The sequence below is a fragment of the Physeter macrocephalus genome, chromosome 13 (assembly GCF_002837175.3).
Source record: "Physeter macrocephalus isolate SW-GA chromosome 13, ASM283717v5, whole genome shotgun sequence".
NCBI lineage: Eukaryota > Metazoa > Chordata > Mammalia > Artiodactyla > Physeteridae > Physeter > Physeter macrocephalus.
In genome coordinates, this window is record NC_041226.1 from 36,944,984 (window position 1) to 36,961,596 (window position 16,613).

Here is a 16,613-nt window from a genome sequence, read left to right on the forward strand (position 1 = left end):
TAACTCAAACCAGAATTGGTAGCACAGCTGAAGACAATACCATTTATTGCTGAATATTTAATCATTGGTTGGGGAAATTGTCTTGAGCCAACATAGTTATTCTCTCTATTCTTACTCAAAGACAAGTGTTTCAATATGAATACAGAATTTTATTGTGGGTAGAAAGGGAGTGACTATGAGAATCCAGTGGTAGCTCAAGGGGAAGAATGGTCTATTAATAGTTAATATATGGTATATAATCTTAGTAATATTATAAAGAAGAGATAAAATAAAATAAAGAAATCAATCATGGATATTCTTGAGAAATGATTTGGTCTTCTTAAGAGGAAATGTAAAGTGTAAACACTGGAAAGTATTTGATTAAACTTATCCAGTGGAAAAGTAGATCTTAATGAAATCATCAACTCATTGACAACATGGCTCAGCTTTCTATCTTGACCAAAAGGAGCTTATGAGACAGAGTGTCTTTATTATTAGCTTAAGGAGGGGGGTTTTCTAGGCCTGAAGGTGTGTACTCAAAATAAGTTACAGCTATGCTCTCTGAAAGTAATAACTTTAAAAAGATGGCTGGTGACTGTAAAACATGCAAAAATAAAAGTGAAATTTCTATCAAATTGCATATTTTCTATAAAGAAGTTAAATTCAAATTCAAATCAATCTCATATGATCTGGTATATCTGAAAAATTAACTATAAAATACGATTTTCACTCATTTTATTTACAAAAGGACATGTTCAAAGGAATAAGGACACTCAAAATAAGTAAACATCCATTGTTAGTAGTCACAAAACTTTACAGCTATTGCAAAAATCAAAAGACTTGAAATGGAAAGCTGTTTTATGTTCAAAGTATAACTATATTTGATCAATTAGGATTTACATAGATGGAAATCAATTTCTTTTATTCCTGCCACTAAGAAAATTGTGTATGAATTTTTATAATAGAATCTGTCAGTTGTCCTAAGTGTTGACCATCTAATTTAGATTGCTGAGAGCAAAATTGGGAAATTTTCCTGTCAAAGCGTCTATTGTGATAGGGTTGGATTGGAAGACTATGACTAATGTCATGGGCAATGCTTAAAAAAAGCTCTAGGTATAATCTTTTCTGGCTTTATTGAAGAACTACAAAGCGACATAGTGTCTTCACCCACAGGCAGATTTATTAGGGTAGAAATCTCTCTTGTTTTGTATTTAATTAGCTTAGTCTGTAGAGGGAACCTGGTAGCAAGGAAATCTCTCACTCTGACACAAAACATTGAGCAATGAACCATACTTCAAGCTACTAAAAGAGAGGCAGGGACATTCTAATAAATTAACTACTAAGGAGAAAATATGGCTATCAGATCATAACTTTAGAGCAAGAAGTTGTGCCTACATCTTTATCACAATTCAAAAGCTTTTGGGTTGCCCAATTTTGCTAGGAACATTAAGTGGGAAAACAGAATAAATTGTGGAATATAGGATATTGGTATTAATACAATAACCTGGGTTCAAATTGCTACAAACTTAGTTATGGGAAATTGACCATAACTTAACCTGTATATATCGTGTCATTACTGAATTACTTGCAACATCAGCAACAAAGCAAAACTGATTATATATCAAATAATATAAAATTTTGATCAATAAAGAGAAAACTTCAGGAAACTATCCAGATTCCTCTTGGGCTCATAAAGAAAATTAATGAGATTTACTCAATTCACAAAGATTTAAGAGACTTTGTTCAGTGCATAGTAGAATATATGATATGTCCTGCATTTTTATCCTTTCTCAAGATTGTTTTGGCTATTCAGGGTTTTTAGTGTTTTCACACAAATTACTGAATTTTTTGTTCTAGTTATGTGAAAACTGCCATTGATATTTTGATAGGGATTGCATTGAATCTGTAGATTGCCTTGGGTAGGATGTTCATTTTGACAATATTGATATTTCCAATTCATGAGAACAGGATATCTTTCCATTTGTCTGTGGCATTTTATTAAGTTGAGGTATGCTTCATCTATACCCATTTTGTGATTTTTTTTAAACATAAACTCGTGTTGAGTTTTGTCAAAAGCTTTTTCTGCATCTATTGGGATGATCATATAATTTTTATTCTTCAATTTGTTAATGTGGTCTATCACACTGATTGATTTTGGGATATTGACCGATCCCTGGGATAAATCCCACTTTATCATGGTGCATGATTCTTTTCATGTATTGTTGAATTTAGTTCCCTAACATTTTGTTGAGAATTTTTGCATCTATGTTCATCAAGGATATTGACCTGTAATTTTCTTGTTTTGTAGTGTTTTTATCTGGGTTTGATGTGAGTTTGATTCTGGCCTGCTAGAATGAGTTTGAAAGCATTCTTTCCTCTGCAATTTTTGGAATACTCTGAGAAGGATGGCAGTAATTCTTCCTTTATGTTTGGTAGAATTCACCTGTGAAGCTTTTTGCTCCTGAACTTTCATTTGTTGGGAGTTTTATATGACTGATTCCATTTCATTACTGGTAATTGGTCTGTTTATTTTGTATTTATTTCCGATTCAGTTGGGAGAGTGTACATTTCTAAGAATTTATTTCTTCTAGGTTGTCTATTTTATTGGCACATGATTGTTCATAGTGACCTCATGATTTTTTGTATTTCTGTGATATCATTTGTAATTTCTTTTTCATTTTTGATTTTATTTATTTGAGTCCTCTCTCTTTTTTTCTTTGCTTGATGAGTCTGGCTAAAGGTTTATCAATTTTGTTTATCTTTTAAAAAAATCAGTTCTTAGTTTTATTGACATTTTCTATTATTTTTAAAGTATCTATTTCATTTATTTCTGCTCTGATCTTTATTATTTCTTCTCTTCTACTAACTTTGTATTTCATTTGTTCTTTTTTTTTTCTAGTTCCTCTAGGTATATGGTTAAGTGGTTCATTTGAGATGTTCCTTATTTCCTGAGTTAGGCTTATATTGCTGTAAAGTTCCCTCTTAGAACTGCTTTTTCTGCACAGATTTTGGATCTTTGCATTTCCATTTTCATTTGTCTCCAGATATTTTCTTGATTTCTTCTTAGATTTCTGCAGCCATGCAGTGGTTGTTTATAGCATATTGTTTAACCTCCACATCTTTATGGCTTTTGCAGTTTTATTTCTTATAGTTGATTTCTAGTCCAATAGCATTGTGTTTGAAAAGATGCTTGATATAATTTCAATGTTCTTAAATTTATTGAGACTTGTTTTGTGGGCTAGTCTGTGATTTATCCTGAGAATGTTCCATACACTCTTGAAAAGCATGTGTATCATGCTGCTGTTGGATGACATGGTATATCTCAGGTCTCAGCACTGGTGTTTGGTTTGGTAAATATGCTACTCTTAACAATTAGAACATTAATGTTTCAAGGGAGATTTGCCTTAGGTTCAAATTCTTAGACTGCCCTGAGGTTGGAGGAAAGGATATCTATTTGTCTTTCTTTTCCATTTATATTGTACTTAAAATAAAATACTTAAGTTAAAAAAATTATACTAAATATAACAAAAAAATTATTATATATTTTCTTAAAATGGTTTTACTTTGTTTTGAAAATCAATGGCTCTACTCTAAACAAACATTTGTTGTTGCATAATAAATCGTGTTGTTGCATAATTCAGACATTATTTTTGTCTATAAAGTAGTGATAAAATAATATTTTATTTTAAAATTGATAAAAAGTATTTAGAACAGAATTGTGGTTTTAGTCTGAAAAAAAAATGTTTTCTGTCAACCTTCTTTGGTAAGCTATATGTAATATACTTAAGAGGCTAAAGTTACCCAAAGTACATATTCTGTAATCTTTTTAATGTATAATGACTTTATAAAGTTACTCATTGGAATTGTTAGAAAATTCTTATTTTAAGTATACTTTTTAAAACTATTTACTTTGTAAGTTTCTGCAGGAAATTAATATATTTGTATGCCAAATTCCTAGCTATAAAGTGCTATAAAACATTTTTAGTAATAGGAAGCCTATTATTCACTGAGAGTATTTTTTTTTATTGTGCATATCCACATTCTCACAGAACTGGGTTGCTTCCCTCTGTCTTAGCCCCTCTTCTCTAGGCTTGTTGATTTGTTCAGCTGGTACCATCAGCTTATCCAGGTGAATGCCCTTATGTCCCTGCTGCTCTTTCTCTATCCCAGTTACTTTTTATAACTATTGTCTATCATCATTCTGTTTAGCAACTTCTTGCATCAACAGAACTACCATGCTTTCCTGATAAATTAGGTAGAGACCCTATACATTCATTGCCTATCTCTTTTTTCTAAATATATGCCATTTTATGCCCATCTAGTGATACCATATAATAAGTGGTGTAGGAAGGAGGGGAAAGTAGGTATGGGAAAGGAAAGCAAGAAACTGGAGAAAACAGAGATGAAGAAATTTTCAAAGTATGTTCATGTACTAAAATAAAATTTACTTGCATAGGGAAAGATATCCAGAAGAGATTCAGCAAAATTTGCCACCTTTTGGTTATGATAGGTCATTGTTATTTTTATATTTATCTATTACTCTCTTTCAAATATTATCTTTGAAAATATTTTGTATAAGTAATATTTTGTATTTTGTTTTTTAAAAAGAAATTCACTTTTAGTGTAGAACTGTGTTTAACATTTATATTAGTTTATTTAATGACAATTTTACTGTACTAAAATTTCAAATCTGAGCATTTAGATAGTGGAATCTCCTTTATCTGATTCTCTTGCTAATGCATTTTTTTTGTTAACATTTTTTTTTTCCCTTCATGACTCATCCACCACAAGGTTGAACTTAAAGGGAAAGTTATGGGACAGCAGTCTGATGACCATATGAAGTGGAAGGAAAGGAATTGAAATTCATTTATTCTAGCATATTCTGAAGTTTGATTAGTTTCATACAAAGATATGAACTTGGTCTTCAGCCACAACTGTACTTTTTCTATTCTTATCCACCACACTCTTGAAAACACATATTCAGACACACACCTTCCATTTGACCAAGAACTTACATAAGTTCATTAAATAAGTAGATATGTATAACAAGAAGTAAAGCTAACAAGGACAGACCATTAAATGGAAAGGCTGGAAAGCATAACCATATGTGTATTGACTAAACTACAGTGAAAATGTGCTTTATTTATCTATATTAATTCTGAAACTGTTATGCAAGCATTTTAATTGGTACAATTCTTCATAATAAATTATTCTTACAATATCTCATCAGGAAACATTCTGTTTCAATCAAGAAAGGAAAGTTTGATTAAGCATTCCACTTATTCTTTTTCCTCTTGGTACTGTTATTGCGTTATTGTGAGAAAAATTTTACACTATTTTTCCACTCCTTAAAATATTATTGCAATGCTTTTCTTATACATTTCACATTTTTATTTTATTTCTGTAAAAAATCAAGTGTAGTAAAACAAACAATAACAAATTAGATGTCCCATATCTGTTATTTATGATCATTTGCAGCCCTGACAAAATGTTTATAAGGAATTATTTAGGAGGAATATAAAAACTTTGCCTTGAAAGTTCACACTCACTTTGATATGTGTATAGATCTAAATGTCCATAAAAATCATGTTCAGCAAATTACTCATCTTGTTATGTTTAAATTAAGACATGTGCAGATATTTTAAACTAAACTGGAAAATAATAAGTAAAATATTTAATGACTCCATTGATTTAAATTTTATAGGACATAAAGTATAGTTGTTTATACAACAGGTGATAAAATAAAAATATAGGTGGATAATGACTATAAAAATGAGCACAGTAAATTCTGATTTTATTATATGTATTGAGATAAATCATTTGGTGTAACAGTGTTAGGAGGTAACAAAATTATCACATGCATTAAAAACCCTTTCTTTGGTGTGTGCCTCTTTTGATAGTACCAGGAACTATAAACAACTGAAATACAATTATTTCAAAATCCTTAGAAATTTGAAGAAATTTTCTCTACTGAGTTTGAAGACCCTTGATAATATGATCTCCACAGGGTAAAATATTAAAACACAGCTGCATGGAAAAATCTAAGAGCAATTTTTCCTGTTTGTTTTTCAATACTTGAAAATTTGAAAATGAAGAAAATTTTTTAAAATGACTATTTAAAAAGATTGACTAAAATAATCAAATTTAATTTATATTCTAGTTGGAACATATGTAGGCCAAACCTTTAACTTATTGTGGTATATAACTTTCATTCATATAATGCTTGTAAGAATTAACCAGTCAAATTTTATTCTTTATTTTCTTCATTTATGTTAGCTTTAAAACCATTTTTTAAAAGTTTAATTTTATACAGATATAAAATGATTATTACTTTCACTTATATTTTTTACTAGAATTAATATGTCAAGAAATATTTTCAAATTCAAGTATTGAAAGAGAAACATGCTCCCTTTAAACCTAAGTTAGCTGGAAACTATTACTTTTATTAATATTATCATTAACAGCCTTTTTAAAACTTGTTGATCCACTTTTGTTTTCTGCTTACCACTGTCATTAAAGAATGTTTCTAAAGTATATTTTTTCTGTCATGCAGTGATGATTAAATGTCTTAATAATTATGGAATTCCTTTAATATAAAAGTTGAAGAAGGAGCCTCTCTAGAGAGGATTTAACTTCTCCCTCATAGTTATAGTTAATAAATAAAAGGACAAAATTTATTCTCAATGTCAACTTTAGACAAAAATGATTCCTAAGAATGTATAAAGAGAAAAAAGATTATTTACATATCTGGGAAAATAAATTACTTGTGTAAAAGTTTTTAGGAACATTGCCTTGCATTTTCATCATAGCCCCAGCATCTTTAATGGTACCTGGAACCTAATGAAAGCTCAAGAAAACTTTTAAAATAAATTCCATTTAAACATAATAGTCTCAAACCATTTAAACAATATCTGTGGAAGAATATCTGCCTATCAAATAATTTACTAAATTATTTTAAATGATATAGTGTATTATCTTAGAGTGACATGAGAGATGTGGGGGAAATATAACATTACTTAATAGTAATATATTTAAATGTAAAATTCATACTAGTTTAAAATCAAATACAAAAATAATTTTCTTCATTTGGGTTAAGTTCTCAGATCTCTAGATATATTTTTACTCACATTGGCTGTTATGCATAAAAACAGTGAAATTTTAAATAAGCACTAAAAATGCTTTATAACCTCAGGTGTTATCTAAATGTATGAGCCAAAGTTTATAAAAATAGCTACCAGATAATAAACATTGTGTGCCAAGCAATATGCTGAGCACTTTCAAATATATTTTTCTTACATAACCCTTATAATAACTGATTGAGTATATATTAATTCCATTTTATATATCAGTAAATTGAGTAATGAGGATATTAGCTAACTCTCCCAGGTGTCATAAATATCATATATCAGGAATATCATAAAAACAAAGTATTTAGCTTCAAAAATCATGCCATTACTGATCTGGTCAAAGTGCCTACCTATATCACCCTTTAGAGCAGCTGGAAAAACCCATAGCTGACGTTTTCTTCTTACCATCTTCCATCTTGATAAAATGCATATTTTTACATGGTGACTAAGAGGGTTTGTTTTAGCGGAATGTCAATCTGTTTTCCTTCATTTTCTTTTTTAATTTCTCTGTTTGATGATATTTATTTCATTAATTTGTTCTGTTTTGTTTTTGATTTGGGGACACATTTACTTTCCTTTTCCCTTTTATTTTCCTTTTCTTTATGAGATTCATTTGATTATTTGTAATCATTTCCTTATTCAGTGCATTGGAACTATAATACAAAAATATTTGAAAGAAGTTTTATATTGTTCTCATTGAGAGTGTGCCATGGTTATTTTCCACAGGGATTTTCTGCATTTATTAGAAATAACAAGTTATTACCTTTTCCCATTTAAAAAAGAAACAAAACAGTAAAAACAATAGCTTAATATTAAGAACGTTTTTCTTAACAAGTGCATTTTACATTGATGAGAACATGCAGTTACATTCTTGTTAAATTTGCTTATCAGTGCATAACAATTTAAACAAATGTAAAGTAGGAAAATTACTTACATTAAAAGAAGCAAAAAATATTTTAAAATATAATAATTTTAAAGGTTTACAATTTTACACTTTTTTTATTAGAGCAACCAACTTTGGTAATTCGAATACTCTGGTTTCAAATACCTAAAATATCTGAAGGAGAAAATTAGTGATGGTTTGAAATAATCTCTTTTAAAATTCAAGTGCTGACCATTATTATTTAAAATAGTATATAATTAAAGTTTTATTCCTTTGTTTGGTTTGGTTTTGATTTTTTAGTTCATACTTAGACTTTAGTTGTGGCTCCAGGGCCAAACCACTATATCAAGTACAGTTTTTATCTAATCACAAATTTGATTCTCTCACCAAGGTCAAATAATAACCATCAGATTTGAAATAGAATAGCCATTTAAAGATTTTCTCCATTCCTTAGGTCAGGAGTCATTAACCCTTTTGTAAAAAGTTGGAAAGATAGGAAAAGATAAGAAATGAGGTAGGCTTTGTGGCCCATGTGGTCTCTGGTCTGGGCTATCTCTGCCATTGTTGTGTGAAAGCAGTAATAGAGTATATATACATATATGAATGGGTAAGGCTGTGTTCTAATAAAATTTTATTTACGGATGATGAAATTTGAAAACCATAGAAGATTCCTGTGTCATGAAATATTTTTCTTTTGATTTTCAAAATAATATAAAATTATCAGTCTGTCCTTGGGACATGCAAAATCACACTTTGTGTCTAGTTTAGTCATGAGCCATAATTTGCCATCCACTGCCTTAGAAAAGTAGGAAAACAAAAAAACAAATAAAAGTTTTACCCAAAAAAAGATAGGGTATTTCCTGAACTATAGGTCATTTCATTAGGACTATCATGAAACAATAGGCTCAAAGACACTTAGTCTGAGATATAAGTATTCAGATTATCAGACACACTTTATCTTAGTTTAGGATGTTAGGATACTAATTAGGAAACATTTTGAGTGAAGAATTTTCATTCTACAATAGTACCAAAATTTTACTGAACAGAAGCCAAATGATTCTCAGTAAACTCTTTGACGAAATAGCCTAAAATTTAATCTGACCCGTTTTTTTCCTTGTAAGTAAAATGAATTGTTCTTCAGCTTTCACCATTTATGCTTAATTGCCATTTGATGTGCATATCTTTTGTACTGTATGTCTTAGAATCCATTTCTATTTTAAATGTTATAAGACATCAGAAGATCTTACTAGGTAAGTCTCATGTAAGTAGGCTTTTGAAGGATAATGGTGATTTCATGTCTGACTCTCATTTTCGTATTTCCTTTTAGCATATTAACTTATATTTGCTCTCTCCCAGTTAGGCTTCATCCTAACACCATTTATTTGAAGGTGTTTTTTGTTCAGTTTTGAATTCCAACAAATAAAAGGCACATTTTACCTTTTAAAAATTCCCCTTAATAATTTAACTACTTTTAGAATCAGAGGAGACTATACTGTTTTAGGAATTAACACAAGACATATGGAATATATATCATTTTGATTTTATAAATTGTCCATTTATTCATAAAGATGCCACTATCAAGGGTTATTAGCTTGCTGTAAATTAGACAAATTGCAGAGTGTTCTAGCGCCCTTCTAGACATCCTACTTTGAATTACCATGCCTTGGGGAATTAAACTTCATCTCCTCAGAACTAGCTTATGTCTAATTATAATAAATCATGTTCAATCCCCTATCTGAACTTACCATTAATACTGTTAATAGACCTGTTACTTCTTACTTCACTAAGTGGGGGATTTCTAAAATACAAAGGAGAAACAATGTTTCTTTCCACACAGTGTGCGCTAAATTTGCCTTTTCTTAAGAACTCTGTAGAATCAGTAAATAAAATACTTTTTACTTTATCTTACCAGAAAAATAAATCCTAAAATATGCTTTCTAAAGCATCAAATAAAAAATAAGACCTCTGTTCCTCATCTTGTTTGCTTTTGTAGTTCAGGAGTTTCAGGAGTTTCTTTTGTGTGTGTGTGTGTGTGTGGTACGCGGGCCTCTCACTGCTGTGGCCTCTCCCATTGCGGAGCACAGGCTCTAGACGCGCAGGCTCAGCAGCCATGGCTCACGGGGCTAGCTGCTCCACAGCACATGGGATCTTCCCAGACAGGGGCACAAACCGGTGTCCCCTGCATCAGCAGGCGGACTCTCAACCACTGCGCCACCAGGGAGGCCCTCAGGAGTTTCCAAATTCATCCAAAACTTTTTTATTTAATCCATTAATAACAATTGTTCTCTGATTTTAAATATGTCCTAAATGTTTGAAAGCCAATGTTTATAAAAATCAGAGTCTACTTTATTTTTAGTACTGGTCTTATTGTTCTATTCTATAACATTACAGTATCAAGTTTATCACACTTTCAAGTGGTGTCCTGATTTTGCTCTATATGTGTGCATTTAAGAAAATTTTATTTTTTAAAATGTTAATTAACATATTTAAAGAAATAATCCAGAGAACAATGTTGTTTCAGTATCCACTCTTACTTCTTAAACTTTAATGATGGGTAATCATTTAAAAATCAATAAATAGAAATATTCATGAAAGAATCCTAGTGGATGTGAGACAAACTTAGGTTTTCCCAATAAAACATAGAACAAAAGAATGGTATATTAAATTGAATTCCAAAAAAGTTAGCTATGTAAGATCTTGCATACAGATGTAGAAAGTATAGCAACTGTAATTTTGGAGAATAACAAAAAATCAGTTTATTTCTGAGAGTATTTCCTTGATACATTGTTTCCACTTGGCTCACAAGATACCTGATCTCGGTACACTCTTTCTTTTTTTTTCCCTTTTCTTGTTCCTTCTCTTTAGTTTGGCATGCCCAGCACTCAGGCCATGGACATCTTCACTTTATATTGCTTTCCTCATGATAATATCCAATCTCTGAAGTTTAAATATCATCTATACACCAGAGATTCCCATCATTATATATCCAGCCTCAAAGCATGTTCTTAACTAGCAAAATGAAATAAAGAGTCATGAGCTCACAAAACAGAAACAAAACCCAGAAAAATAGATATGTGCCCAAAGAAATCATGAACAGTGAAAAGAGAGCAAGGCTAGCTCAGATTTTTGGAATATAAATACTTAAATATAGACATGGGGAAAAGATATAATTATAGTAACAAAAATACTTGTCTTGTTGTTAGAAAACTATTGTGTAATAAACACAATAGTGAGTGTTTTACATATCATCTTATTTAATATAATTTTCATATTTAACACATAAGGGAACCAGGCCTTGGAGGTTGTATAGTTTTCTAAGGTTATATATCCAGAAAAAAGTTAAGTTGTATTTTCAATATAATAACATATACTATTATAATAAGAAAGAAGATCCAAAAAATTCTATATACAGTTGTGAGTATTAAGGGCAAAAATAATTCCATTTGACTTTTATAAAGTATACATTAGTAAAAGAAGTAAGATATGGAAAGTTTTGTTAGGACACTACAACTAAGGATGCAGAATATTAAGATGTAACTCTTGCATTCTGCCCTACAGGAAAAAAAGAGCTGTAAGAAAAGCAGTCACAAATGTGCAAAATGAATTAAGGCTGGAACATTGGAGGTAAGCCAAAGACAATTGAATTGTAACTTTACGCTTGCACTTCCAAACAGTGACTGTGTGTATGTTTACCTACTAGTTCTAAAATAATTTTCAAATAATTGTTGGTAAAATATAACTTAATAACACTTTTAAATAATCTACTTTCATTTTACAAAGCTGAATAAATTTGTTGTAATCTCAATAACATCATTATTCCTGAAATTATGAAATAAGTTTTCATCAGAAAAGGTCTGAATAAAATGCTAGTAGTCTATCCATTGTACCTAAATATTAATCTATTTTATTGATGCAACAGTTTAGCACTTACTTATCAGTAATATTTTGTGCAATAATCAACTATTGGAGTGTTTGCCTTTTTCGGTCCTTTTTTGGTTTTCGTTTTTGCTATAGGAAGATCATCATAGGAAGAACATCATGGAAGTCTGTCATATGTGAACGCCATTGGGTCTAAAATTTGATATACATAAAAAAGTTTGAGAATTTTGACCTAGATTTTAAAAGTGAAAATCTGAAATAAGAAAGTGACTGTAGAAAAGGAGATACAAAAAAGACATAACAAGTGCTTTAGATATATATGAAAGAAAGCTTAAGAATTGATCGGGCAGGAAGGAAAGCAGTAAGGGAAACTCAGGTTTGACTTAGATGTCAAACTTAAGTTTGAGCCTGAGGGACAGAAACAAGACAGTAAAAAGAATTGTTTGGGGGAGAAAAAGAAGTTTACTTTCAGACATACTAAATTTCATATAGCATTGAAAAATCCAAATCAAATATCCAGAAGGTAGTTGGAAATGTTAGGATACCAGGAATATGTTCGTATATGAACAAGGAGAATTTTTAGCTAGAAATGTAGAAACCACAATACCTACTGAGACTTTCTAGTCAATAAATGGAGAAGAAAATTCAAAAGCAAAAACAAAAACAAGGAGATACTAACGGCTAATGTCTTTAATGATGGTAAAGAGATGAGAAATAAGCATACATTTATTAACCAGAGATGTAAAAGGAGAACAAGAATGTGTAATCCAAGGATTCTTCAATATACACAAATCAATCAACGTGATACACCATATTAACACATTGAAGGAGAAAAACCATATGATCATCTCAATAGATGAAGAGAAAGCTTTTGACAAAATTCAACGCCCATTTATGACAAAAACCCTGCAGAAAATAGGCATAGAGGGAACTTTCCTCAACATAATAAAGGCCACATATGACAAACCCACAGTCAACATCGTCCTCAATGGTGAAAAACTGAAACAATTTCCACTAAGATCAGGAACAAGACAAGGTTGCCCACTCTCACCACTCTTATCAGGATGCAAAATTAATGCAGAGAAATCTCTGGCATTCCTATACACTAATGATGAAAATCTGAAAGTGAAATTAAGAAAACACTCCCATTTACCATTGCAACAAAAAGAATAAAATATCGAGGAATAAACGTACCTAAGGAGACAAAAGATCTATATGCAGAAAATTATAAGACACTGATGAAAGAAATTAGAGATTATACAAATAGATGAAGAGATATACCATGTTCTTGGATCGGAAGAATCAACATTGTGAAAATGGCCCTACTACCCACAGCAATCTACAGATTCAATGCAATCCCTATCAAGCTACCACTGGCATTTTTCACAGAACTAGAACAAAAAATTTCACAACTTGTATGGAAACACAAAAGACCACGAATAGCCAAAGCAATCTTGAGAACAAAAAACGGAGCTGGAGGAATCAGGCTCCCGACATAAATCACAGCAAGATCCTTTTTGACCCACCTCCTAGAGAAATGGAAATAAAAACAAAAATAAACAAATGGGACCTAATGAAACTTAAAAGCTTTTGCACAACAAAGGAAACCATAAACAAGACCAAAAGACAACCCTCAGAATGGGAGAAAATAGTTGCAAATGAAGCAACTGACAAAGGATTGATCTCCAAAATTTACAGGCAACTCATGCAGCTCAATAACAACAACAACAACAAAAAAAAAACAACCCAATCCAAAAATGGGCAGAAGACCTAAATAGACATTTCTCCAAAGAAGATATACAGATTGCCAAAAAACACATGAAAGAATGCTCAACATCATTAATCATTAGAGAAATGCAAATCAAAACTACAATGAGATATCATCTCACAACAGTCAGAATGGCCATCATCAAAAAATGTAGAAACAATAAATCCTGGAGAAGGTGTGGAGAAAGGGGAACACTCTGGCACTTTTGGTGGGAATGCAAATAGATACAGACACTATGGAGAACAGTATGGAGTTTCTTTAAATAACTACAAATAGAACTATCATATGACTCAGCAATCCCTCTACTGGGCATATACTCTGAGAAAACCATAATTCAAAATGACACATGCACCCTGATGTTCATTGCAGCTCTATTTGCAATAGCCAGGAGATGGAAGCAAACTAAGTATCCAACATCAGATGAATGGATAAAGAAGATGTGGCACATATATACAATGGAATATTACTCAGTCATAAAAAGAAATGAAATTGAATTATTTGTAGTGATGTGGATGGACCTGGAGTCTGTCATACAGAGTGAAGTAAGTCAGAAAGAGAAAGACAAATACCGTATGCTAAAACATATATATGGAATCTAAGAAAAAAAAATTGTCATGAGGAACCTAGGGGTAAGACGGCAATAAAGACACAGACCTACTAGAGAATGGACTTGAGGATATGGGGAGGGGAAAGGGTAAGCTGTGGCAAAGTTAGAGAGTGGCATGGACATATATACACTACCAAACGTAGGGTGGATAGCTAGTGGAAAGCAGCCGCATGGCACAGGGAGATCAGCTCAGTGCTTTGTGACCACCTAGAGGGGTGGGATAGGGAGGGTGGGAGGGAGAGAGATGCAAGAGAGAAGAGATATGGGAACATATGTATATGTATAGCTGATTCACTTTGTTATAAAGCAGAAACTAACACACCATTGTAAAGCAAATATACTCCAATAAAGATGTTAAAAATAAATAAATAAATAAATAAATTAATTAATTAATTTGGAGGGAAAAAAAAGATGAAATGGATTAAGAGGTACAAACTACCAGTTATAAAAATGTCACAAGGATCTAATACACATCACAGGGAATACAGTCAATATTTTATAATAACTTTGTATGGTGTGTAATCTATAAAAATATCCAACCAAGATTTTGTACATGTAAAACTAATATAATATTGAAAGTTAAATATACTTCAATAATTTAAAAAAAAATCTAGTAGAGAGAGAGCAACTAAGAGGTGGTAACCTTGTTGACGGTTCTCTTCCTCTACCCGACTCAGAAGGCCACCCCCAACTCCTATAGCAGCCACATGGTACAGTTTGAAGGAGGAGCAGAATCTAGACTGGGGGCTGCAGGCTTTCCCTTTGGGCTGCACACCATCCAGCCTCCCTGTGCCTCCTGGGAATTCTGGTGAGAAAATTTGTCCCAAGGCATGCTGCTCTACTGGCTCTTTGCTCCTTTTCCTTTCCTAGAAATTTGTGACAAAATTCTGGAGGTCTACCTTACTGGGTTCATGCAGTGACAATGTTAGCTGACACTAGCTGGCCCTGGGGCTGAAATTAGTGCTGCTTCCTTTAGCCTAGGGGGGACCTAGTGATTGGTCTCAGGGTCCCTCTGCCCTTTGCATAGAACTCTCCTGCTTCAAAAATAAACAACACTAGGGTTTAGTGCAATGTCTTTCTGCCTCCACAGGACACTAGTTGTCCTACACCAAGGTTAGAATTCAGTGAGGCAGTGGGAGAGAATTGTATTTCTTGGGCCTTTTAGATATCAGTGAAAAGATGATGATGATCCCTCCAACCAGATGTGAAAAAAGAAATAATTCCCTCTGGTGTGAGGGCTGGGGCCACCACTAATAAGGCTTAACTATACATGGATCCCTTTAGGTCACAACAAACCTTCATTCTTATTCTTATGGTCCTAGTAAGGACCATAAGATGAATTGGATGAATATGTTATCAATATTGTTATATTGTCTTATGTGCACATGTGGATGTATACACATGAACTGTCACAGTCATCAGAACACACCAAAACAGCATGAAGAATTTATCCGATCTTCCAGACAATGGTAAGACTAAATATACTGCCTAGGGACAGATTCCTTGTGCAAAAGGGTCAAGATGTTCTTGGCAGGTGAATCAATTTGGCATTTAGTGCCATGTAGGTTTTGCAGGATCCTAACAGCACTTGGCACCTTCTTCAGTTTTGGCCTAGCCACCCCTCTGTGTTCTATTGACAGGACAACACTATTCAGCTTCTACAAGACCACACTTGTTTTTTGCCCAGTTTTTCTGAGCACATTATATCTGATTATGGCCACTGAGTTACAGCGAAAGCCACACATTAGTGAGCCAAATCATAGGGCACATGATGGACTCTCTATGCTCTATGTCACCCCTAAATCACATGGTGATTGAATGTTTTTATGGACAATGAAAAGACAGGCTTAAGCAGCTGATACAAGAGGACAAGATTTCCTCAGCCTGGACTATGCATCTCAGGTAAGAGATCTGGAGTCTCAAAGTAGCAATTCCTCAAAGGGTACTTCTTGATTACACCATTTGTTTGATCAGGCTTTCTGTGCCCTTCTTTCAATCTCATGCTCTTATTTTACAGTTACTGACACCTTGTGCACCATGATGGACGTTTAGTGACATTCCATCACCTTCAATCCCCTTCCTGAAGACTCAAATAAGAGACAAGGATAGCTTTTAAACAGCAAGTATGGAAGATAATGTAAATCTATTTTGAAACCTTAAAAATTGAGGATTTTGTGCTAATTCTTTAAGACAATGCATCTTTCTGGTTAAATATAAAATTTAAACATGTTTTTCTATAAAAATGCTTTCATCCCTTTTGCATACAACTATTTCATATGAAAGGCCTGGATGAAAGTAGAAAATGGTTTAAAAAACTATGAAGTTTTGATTAGTAAATGGGACACACTAATTGCAACAACTACCACAAGA